This window comes from Camelus ferus, chromosome 4, assembly GCF_009834535.1.
Source record: "Camelus ferus isolate YT-003-E chromosome 4, BCGSAC_Cfer_1.0, whole genome shotgun sequence".
Classification (NCBI taxonomy): Eukaryota; Metazoa; Chordata; class Mammalia; order Artiodactyla; family Camelidae; genus Camelus; species Camelus ferus.
In genome coordinates, this window is record NC_045699.1 from 22,384,743 (window position 1) to 22,394,765 (window position 10,023).

General features: G+C 43.5%; 1 non-coding gene across 1 annotated transcript; it reads left to right on the forward strand.

Moving 5' to 3' along the window:
* The first annotated feature begins 4,109 nt into the window (after window positions 1–4,109).
* Window positions 4,110–4,181, forward strand: TRNAH-GUG. The gene has a single exon. It is a non-coding gene; the product is annotated as a tRNA-His (tRNA).
* Window positions 4,182–10,023: the final 5,842 nt, after the last annotated feature.

Here is a 10,023-nt window from a genome sequence, read left to right on the forward strand (position 1 = left end):
ACACGCAGCTCACTGAGATGGGGATGAGGTTCGAGAAAGAGCCCAAGAAAGAAGTCGTTTTAAGGTCCCTGTAAGGTCACAGTGGCTGGGCCCCGGCTGGAAACAGGACTCTGGGAAGGGGGACAGAGGGGCCTTCCTTGCAGGGGGTTCCCAACCTGTCTTTGTCTGAAAACTGGGCACCGGGCCAGCCCCAACTCAGAGAATTGCTGCTTTTGGCCTCCGGCCCAGTGATGGATCTGACTGTCACTTCCGTACCCCCAGTGAGGGAGGAGGCCAGCTAAGAAGAGGGAAGAGGAGGAGAAAACAGGACTGGGTCTGGGAAAAGAGATAGGGGGGTCGACCTCAGAGGAAGGACTCAGCTGGGGAGGTGGAGGCCTCTACCAGTCCCAGGGCCCTCTTGTCAGCTCCTGCTCCCCTGTTAGAATCCATCATGAACAATCAGGGAAAGTAACGACACCATCGGAGGGAGACTCTTGCATTCAGGCAGCAAGAGGAAAAGCGGAAAGTCTGATGCTCCCTAGCTTCTCGCAGTGAGACGCTGGTGAACAGCAATCTTATTTTTAAAGACTTCCTGAAGAGGGAAGCACACCATCTTCTTCTTTGGGAATGAATTCCGTAGTGAAGTGCTCCTTACAAGCAAGGAATTCTTCTTTCCACCCAACTGAAATCAAGAAACCAACGCTTGTGTATTTAAAACATGTTGCCAGGGGCAGGGAAACACGGCTGACAACATTTAGAAGCTGACAAAAAGGACAGCTTCTGTGAACTTAAGAAAAAACATAAAAAATAGCTGTAAGGACTCGTCTGTTTGGATTGTCTTTTTCCCTTCAAAATCTGCACATTTGGCATTGGGCTATTGTTTGTGAATGTATTTCTCTAAATTAAGATTTATGGCATGTTGGAAATGTAAAGAGTCTGACAGCTCATCTAGTCCAATTCCCCTTACCTTACTGATGAGGAAATAGAGGCCCAGAGAGGTCTAGTGACTTGCCCAAGGTCACACAGGTAGAAGGGCTGGAGTGAGGACTTGAGACAAAGTAGACTCGCTCTCGCTCTCTCTTTTTCACTCTCTCTTCTCCAAGTGGTACTGTGCCTTCCCTGGCTTTCTCTAATTCAACCTAATTTAAAAACTAACTTTAAGCAATATATGAATATATGGATTCCCTTCTGTGACATCAACTCATATATTCTGCTTACTCATCTGTTATTCATCTGTGTCTCTCCAAACAAAACTGTGAAATCATGATACATGTCTCTCTAGTTCTCTGCTGAATCTTTAAGATCCAGAGAAATCGTTGGACTATAGTTGGTTCCTAGCGAGTATTTGTGAGTGATATATTAGTGAGAGAGTGATAACAACGTCAGTGTTGACACAGTAAAGTAACAAAATGTAATAATAATCAGGGGGTAGATTGCAAAGAGATTAGAAATGCCATCAGAAATCATGTTTTGAGTCCATCAGTTTTGCCCTTTGAAGTGGGTTGTACGTATTGGTGCTTGTGGAAGAAATCTGAATGTATATCCCTAAGAAGACACTCATGGGCAGGAGAAAATCTCATTCCACTTTAATAGGCAAGAATATTTCAGAGTCTCCCAGAAGATGACTGACATCATCCACTAACCGACAAGTCCATATAGATGCCAAAGGAAAGCCTTACCTGGTGAGCCCCCACTCAGGAGCTGGGCGTCTCTCACGTGTTCAAAGGTGGGCTCTGCCTTTAGGTATACAGCCTTCCAGACTTCTCCAAGCTGGGTTTTCCCACTAGTGGCGTGGCTGGAAGTCATTAGTGCCGTTCACCTAAGCTTTCCTAGTCTGCCTTCCAGGCCCACGGCACAGTGCACTTCCTGGTGCTTTTGTAGTGAGGCAGAGTCATGGGACCAGCTCTGGCCAATGAGCTGTGAGAAGAGCTTCCGCCTGCTGGTTCCTGACCCTCCAGAGCTCTTTTTCCATTTGTGAAGTGATGAGCTGTGTTCATGGAAGTAGTTACTGCCTTAGCTCACGTCCCTGAGTGAGGAGAGACAGAGCAGGGTCCTGCAATGACCATGGAATACAAGCAAAGGAAAGACCTCCTTTATTCTACCCCACTGAGATTCGGGTGTTGTCACGCAGCAGAACCTAGGCTGACTGAGACAATGTGTGAGGCCATCTAAGGGGCTGTAATGACTGTGGCACGTCATGGTATTGCATCCTGTGAAGAGAAAATTATTCCCTTTTCAAATCTCTTCCCGTGATTCAGATGAGCTGAAGAGAAGATCAGAGGCTAGTATGTTTTTAACAGTTCTCCTGTCACCCACCTTCCTTTTTAACTGAGAGCAGAACTGGGGCTCAGAGTGTCTGGCTAGAATTTAATTCTATTGTTTTGTTTTCACAGTTTATTTTATAGCGATCGCTATGTATGAAACACGATACTGCGGAGTTTTTTACATTGAATACCATAAAGTTTCCTTCAAATATTTATTTATTGAATTTAAACAAGATAATATAGCTAACATTGCTACAGTGCTTCCTACGTGACAGGTGTACGTTAAGTTCGTGTCATGTCATAACTTACTCAGTCCTCATAACAGTTCCATGAAGTAGCTACTTTTATTATCTCTACTTTATACACGAGAAGACGGAGGCACAGAGGTTGAAGAAGCAGCCTGAGTTCCCCCAGTTAGTGACAGAGCCAAAATTCGAGTCTAAAAAGTCTGTTTCTACGATTTGTACTCTGTGAGTTGATTTTTTTTGTTTTTTAAGAAAAGAGAGATTTCCCTTATTGTTGGCATGTGCCCAGAGCAAAAACCATGAAGGTGGTACACAAATGATGGTGCTTCAGGAACCTCCCGTCTGCCAGCCAGGCTTTGTCCCCTTGCCACCGAGTGACCTCTGACCAGGTCCCCCACCCGCGTTCCCGTCCAGCCTGGAGCGCACCGCCTTGCTTCCCGCACGGAATGTGCAAGGCTCAGGACCTCAGGGCAGTACTCTACTCTGTGACCATGGGAGGAAAATGGATTTGTGAGAGTTTGAAGGAAGATAGAAGGGGCTGCAGATGATCAGAGGGGAGGGAGGGAGGGAGTGACCATTTGCGTCTGAAGCTTTTATCTGCAGAAATATCCTCCTTCCAGAAGCACTGGAGCTGCTGGCACCCACTCAGCAGATGGATTCGGTCCCCCCATCCACAGTGCCAGCCAGCCCCAGCTGCTCCCGGGGCCGCTCTGTTCGGGAGGTTTAAAGGAGACCCCCGATAGTAAGCCAGCGATTAGAAAGGGATTTTTCTGTGTGGTTTCTTTTCAACCCTTGGGGAGTGTCTTATACAGACTAATTTTTATAACAAAGAAATATATTTAAAATGTCCCCTTGAAACTTATTTAGCATAGAGCTCTCCAATTTCTTTGTGTAGCGAGTTGCTAATGTTATAGGGAAGCTTTTTTTGTTTTTTTTTTGTTTGTTTGTTTTTGTTTGTTTGTTTTTGAGGTTATTGTGGCTTGAAGACCTAAATAGTCAAAAAAAAAAAAAAAAAAAAAAAAAAAAAAAAAAAGAAAGAAAGAAAACTAGCTTTAGGGATCAATGAGTTTGAAAGAAGGCTTTTCCTCAGTCAGGGCACACTTACCCTGGCGTCCTCAGCCTTTCTGAATCTCCCCAGTCCTCGGGCCATTTTGTTCTTGCCGTATTTTTGCTGTCTGTGCTGCCCAAGCACACGGAAATAAGACTCGTGGTGGAGAAACCACAAAGGAGGCTCAGATTCATATGTTATTTAATGCAACATAATCGGTGGTGGCGGTTGGGGGTGGGAAGCTTAGATTCATTACTGGTTAAAAGCAGGAAGCATGAGTCAATAGACTGGGTCCTCTTAGTCTTGTTGCTTTGATTCCTGTTTCCCGGAGGGTGAATCCAGGGGATCTCACGTAATACAGTTTTCCCGAGCAGCCAAGAAGGCCATATTCGGTTCACCTTCAGGCCCTTTTGTTACGGTTCCTTTAAATAATTAGAGATTCCCGAAACCCTGCTCCTCTTTCCCCGTATTAAGAAAATGTACATACTCAGGCAATAGATGGCAGTGTTTGCACAAATTTTAATATTGCAGTGACTCCTAAAGGGAGCCAGGCGCTCAGCTGCCCTGTGGCGCGCCGTGATCGTATAGTGGTCAGTACTCTGCGTTGTGGCCGCAGCAACCTCGGTTCGAATCCGAGTCACGGCAGGAGGGGAGGAGGCTTTTGGGAGAGAACACCACCATACTCCAGCCGCACAGCATTTTGCAACCAGACACAATATAATGAAAATCAATAAAACAGAAACCGCTACAAATATTTTAAACTTGAACGAGATGACATATGCAGGGTGGCTTTATTAATGCACTAATCCTGTTGCAAGCGTGTTGTGTGTGGGTTTTTTTATTTGCCTTGACGGATAATATGATAAAACTGGAGTGTAGTGGGCATGTAATTATTATTAATTACAACTACTTAAGCTCTGCTTTGAGCAGACTCGTCAAGTCTGCTTGCTTTTGAGCCTTGCCAGGGCTGTACAGTAATAACAACCCTGAATTATTTGGAAAGATGTCAGCAGTAGATGTGGAAATCCTGTTTAACCAGGCATGAATTGTTGTTAGGAGGTTTTTTTCAGGATGACAGAGAGAAAATGAACTGTCCCTTATCAGTAATTGCAGGAAACATTTTGTTTCTATGATATGAACTGGCTATAATTTAACTTTCCTGCATCATTGGATAATGTAAGAAGCCAGTTGTTGCTCAAAATGAAATTCTCTGAAGTGGGCATTTGGGTCTGATAAAGGGCATATTATAAGTAGACAATGGGGCTCAAGCAATAAATAATGTCCATATATGGTGAAACTTTTTTAATGACATTTTCCGAAAGACTGGGGTTTGTATTTTAAATGGCTAAACGTTGAATTAATGTGAGTAACACAGCTTTAATGGGCCTTTCTTCAAGACTTAAAAACATGAACAATACAGCCTGAAAATGTCAAATATAAGTATGTTATAATGAAGTTTACTGCTCTAAAATTATGGCCCGCCATGTTTTAAATAAAGGATCACTAGAAGGTACTTTTTAAGGTCTCTAGCCCCTGTTTCATGGATAGTCCAGCAAACTCCCACTTGCTATTTATGTAACACTAAAAACTGTTTCAAATAAAAATATATGCTGAGAGTAGGCACAGGTTCTATTAAGTTCTTCCAGAGTCAGTGAATTCTTACAAATAATATTCTAGAAAAACTGCCAAAAATATCGCCCCTCTCTTCCAAAAAAAGAGAAGTTTCTACTTGATTATTAGCCCAGGAAGATCAGCCTCAGAATGGCATGAAGTAAAATATATATATAAATATATATTTATGTTTATAAATTTATAAACATATATATATATATTTATATATATATATATGTTTACTGTTTCCTCCAAGACTCACTGTCAAGACCATTTTCTACTCTGAGGTTTCTTCTTCCTGTGATTCATTTCCTAACCCCACCCTCCAGCCTCGGCCCCACATTCCTCACAAATTCTACCTCCCCTTCTCCAAAGGACGTAGCCTGGCCAATGCCTCAAGTCTGCAAGACCATCTCAGCTTCTCAGATGCTTCTAAGAAGACAACTGACTTGCAGTTGTTCTATGATTAAAAACAGCTTGGAAAATAAGCCCACCCAAGGTTATTTGTATCCTATTGGGAGACTGAAAATGCAATGAATTCATCATTCAAGGAGGGAGAGTGTCAGTCGGAATGCAGTGGTTGCAAGTGACAGAAATACAGCTGATTTACAGAGAGGCTTGTACCCAGGCACGAGTACAAGGGGGCTTCAGAAACAATAGAAACCAAGTTGTTAAAGGGTGATCAGGACACATTCTCTCCGTCTTGTCCCACTTTTCTTTCTGAATGTTGCTTTTATTCTCTTAAATTAATTTCTCCATGGCAAGAAACATGGCAGCCAACGTGGCAGCCAGCAGCATTCCCTGCTCCTTATATCTTACAGCATTGCTGCCTACAGGACAGTTACTGTAGAAAATCCTGGGGCAAGATCTGATTGGATTAGTTTGGGTCAGGTGTCCATTACTGGGCCAATCAGCTATGCCCATGGGAACAGAGTCATGTAGCACAGAGGGTGCCCTTCCCTTGTTACAGTCAGTCCCAAAGGGAGGGAATTGCCAGACCTCACTAGTCTCCCTGCAATGTTTATCCCATTGCATTTCTAGAGCTCACCATTTGGTGGCTATTTCCACGAACCCATGAGTTCAGTTCCCAGATTATTAACATCTCTACTGCCTTGTGAAAAAAGAAAAGCATTTGGGGGCGGGGTGTCCGAGGGTGTCAGAATATGACAGAATATGACAGTTCCTAGAACTTAGGGACGGAGTCAGAGCAAGTGCTTAAACAAGGAAGCACTTCATGCTTTCCCCTCGGTCTCCACCAAAGGGGAGCCTCCTTGCCTGGATGACTGCTTTTCCACCCTGGCCAGGAGAGAGCACAGTCTTCTGACTCTCCCAACAAAAATCCACTTGAACTTGGGCAAGTTACCTAAGCTCTCAGATTCAAAAAATACATACAAAAGAAGGAGGTAATTAATGCAAGAATTTAAAAAATACTGTACAAACAGACAAAAAAACACTTACTACCAAGGCTCCTGATAGAAATGCAACACTGGTACCTAGTAGGGTTGCAACAAATTATATTTATTCTTATTTATTCAAGGCTGCATGGTGCCCTTGTCTTCCATCCAGCCTCCCTAGAGTAGAATTTCCATTAGGACAGCGGTTCTTGGCATGGGTCTCAGAAATTTAAAAACTGATGTATACTCTAACCAGGGGTAGCACAAGTCACAGTCCACCGAGTGACCAGGTCTTTATTCAAGTTTGCCATCCTGGTTCACTCCCGCTTCACACGGTTACCGTTTCCGAGGGCCATAAAAACCACTGGTGGTTTTCATCAACAGAGAGTTTGCTGATGATGAGTTTCGTATCTTGCCTTCTTGCTGATGTAAGAATGTATTGGGTTTTTGTTCTAAAACCCACATCAAGTTGGTTTTCACAAATGTTAAAGCCTGAGTTATCAGAGGAAATTAATTCTAATTGTTAAATGTATTAACTTTGAGATAATATGTGCTTTTAGTTTTTTTTTAAAGTATTTTACATACATCTCAACAGACCCCATTATAGTTTCCATGCTCACATTGCATTTTGTGCCAAAGCCATGACCTGCTGATGGAAAATCAGAGTAACTCTGATCTAATCTTTCGAAAAGTATCTCTCCAAAACATCAGCTATAAAGGGTTTCAGGGCAAAGGTGAGCCATTCACCAACTGGAGTTCTTGACAGCCTTTTATCATTAAGGATGAAATCCCAGAGTGGAACAGAATCCTTGTTTTGATCACATGTCTTTGGCAGCTGTAGTTCTCACCAATCAATGGCATCATTATGCCCAAGATTTGTTTATTCAAATTGTGAGATCATTTGCTTATTGAAAAGTCAGGAAACCTTGTTCTTCTTTTCTTGGGCATCAGGTAAGATAGCAACAGGAAGTCTTAAGCCTCTCATGTTGGTATAGCTGCAGTGGTCTGTTGGAGTTTACTCAAGCAAAACGTTTTATCTATGTAACTGTAATTGAGTAACTAAATTAAAAATTCAAAACTACATATGCTTGCTTTATTACCATAAGCTTATGGCTTTAGCTGAATGTCTCTTGCTCTGTGTAAGAGAGTAGACCGGAGCTATCTTCTTCATCATCACCAGTTACCTATTAAGTTGTTGTTTACATCCCAGTATTTTCTATTCCATTCTTCCGTGAGCTTTTGTAAAGGAAACAAATTAACATTTGTTTTTCTGATCAGGTCATACACTGAACAGCCTCAAGTAAATTGATAATCAGATGAGTACTTCATTATTTCAAATATCAACATCTATCTAGTTCCTGATTATAAAGAATCTAGTTTAAGTTTGTTTTTGTGCAATAAAAATACACTAGTGCATAGAAAATGATTGATTAGAACCAAATCTGAATGGATGGGGTTGATTTTCAGGGAGCAGCGCGGGGCAGGCAGGCTGGTTGGGCTGGGGCTGCAGGCCTCGCTGTGGGGTGGGAGGGCTTCCGGCCCAGCTCATTGGAGCAGCATGTCCCCAGGCATGGCAGCTGGTGGTGTCTTTGCAGAAAGGGAGCCCTTATTCACCAACAGTGACTGCGAGTTCACCCACAGAATCTGAGCGCTGAGAGGGGACAGGTGGCCTGTTTCTCTTCCTGTAGCTCAGCCATCAGGAAGCTGGAGACAGTGAAGAGGCTGCCCGCGCCCCTACCTGTCCTAAGGTGTTGTGATTTATCTCAGCCATGTCACCCTGCAGGGCTGAAGATCGTGAGCCTCCCAGGGAGCTGGCTGGCAGAGGAAAATTCTCAAGAAAACTGAATCAGAGAGGAAGCTTATCTAGCAGATGGGCTTTCAAATCCCACCTCTGCTGCTCTGGCAGCCTGACTCTGCACTGACTTCTTTGTGCTTTGACTGATGAGCAAAACAGGAGGAATATGAGGGTCAGATAAGGTGATGTGTGTCTGGTGTGACTCCCTGTGACGAGGAGCATCTTCTCCTTCCCGTCCGTCCCTTCCTAGCATTTTTGTTTGTGTGGCCTTCCCAACATTTAAAAATCAACCTTCAAAAAACAAACAGAAAAACATGCCTTGGATTCAGCTTCCGGTCGGCAGCAGTTTTAACACACTGGTGTGTTCACTTAAGCCCTGCCATTTGATTTCAGGTCACGCTGCCACCAGAAAGGTGAACTTGGGTATTCCAGCTCGTCTGATAAGGAGCAAAGAGCTAGGCAGGGAGGTCATGGTCCAGCCGACTCCAAGAGAAGCACGAGTTGCCACTAGATGGCGCTGCTTGTTGTTATTCATCAAAGACAAGGGGCTCTTTTTCCTTTTCTTTCTTTCTTTTTTTTCCCTCTCCCTCCACCTTTCCTGGCCCAGGATGTCTACAACTGGGATCCTAATCATACCAGAACTCTTCTGTTTTCTGAAGGGAAGTTCTATTTTGAGCATATTATCATCCAGATCTGAGGACCAAACCGACTCCACCTACAATCTAGGGGAATTACCTCAACAGTGTTGTCTTTATCCAGAGGTGATTTTAAAAGAATATATTGTATTTGGACGTCAACATTCAAAGGCTCCAAGGCAGAAAATTCCATTTCAAAAGAAAGTGTGATTAATGAAGCCACATAAATCCTGTAGATTTATGTAGAGGCTGGAGCAATTTCAGAAATCACACCATACAAATCAAAGAAGCGGGTTTTTCTACAGCCTCTCTCACTTTCTCTGATTCTTATTTCCGCTCCATCTCATCTTTTCCTTCCCTTTTTCTCTTTCACAGGTTCTTGAATACATTTATCCCGAACTCCAAAACAAGAGGGAACCTGATCAGAGATCCTAAATACAACTGGTTTCAAGCTCCAACCCTCACAGTTTCTCCTCATTCTTCCCCCAAGAGACCCAAAGACAGAGCTGAGGCCGTGGTTATTAATTCACACACCTCACAAACTGCTTGTAAAACCTGAGTCGATTCTGGAACTCTGTGGAGCCCAGTCTTAAGAAGGCGTCTTACTTAAAGAAAACCAAATTAAAAAAATAATGTAGATCCTTACTACAGGTTTTCTAGAAGAGGTGGTATGGGAATTCTAGAGACAGCCTCATGTAGAAATCTACGCAAAAATCTCCTTAGATATCTCTGTCTTCTTCAGATTTCCCTCTTATGCCAGCCCCTTACTGTGTCCCTTACTCTCTTCCACGTGCTCCATCCATCGACTCTTCTGTACCCTACTCTCTGACATCCTGTTCACAGTCCTGTCCCATCCATAAACTGGGGCTCCTGGCTCCCTGTCACGCTGGGAGTCCCCTTAGCTCCCTGGAAGTGGTGTCCTTATGCGAGTCTGACTACATTTGTAGAGTGTGGTACCATGCTATCTCGTGCAGGGTGATGGCACATAGTCTAGTTGGTGAAGCACATGAGCTGTGGATCCCAGTTCCTATGTTTACATTCCTTCCACTCAT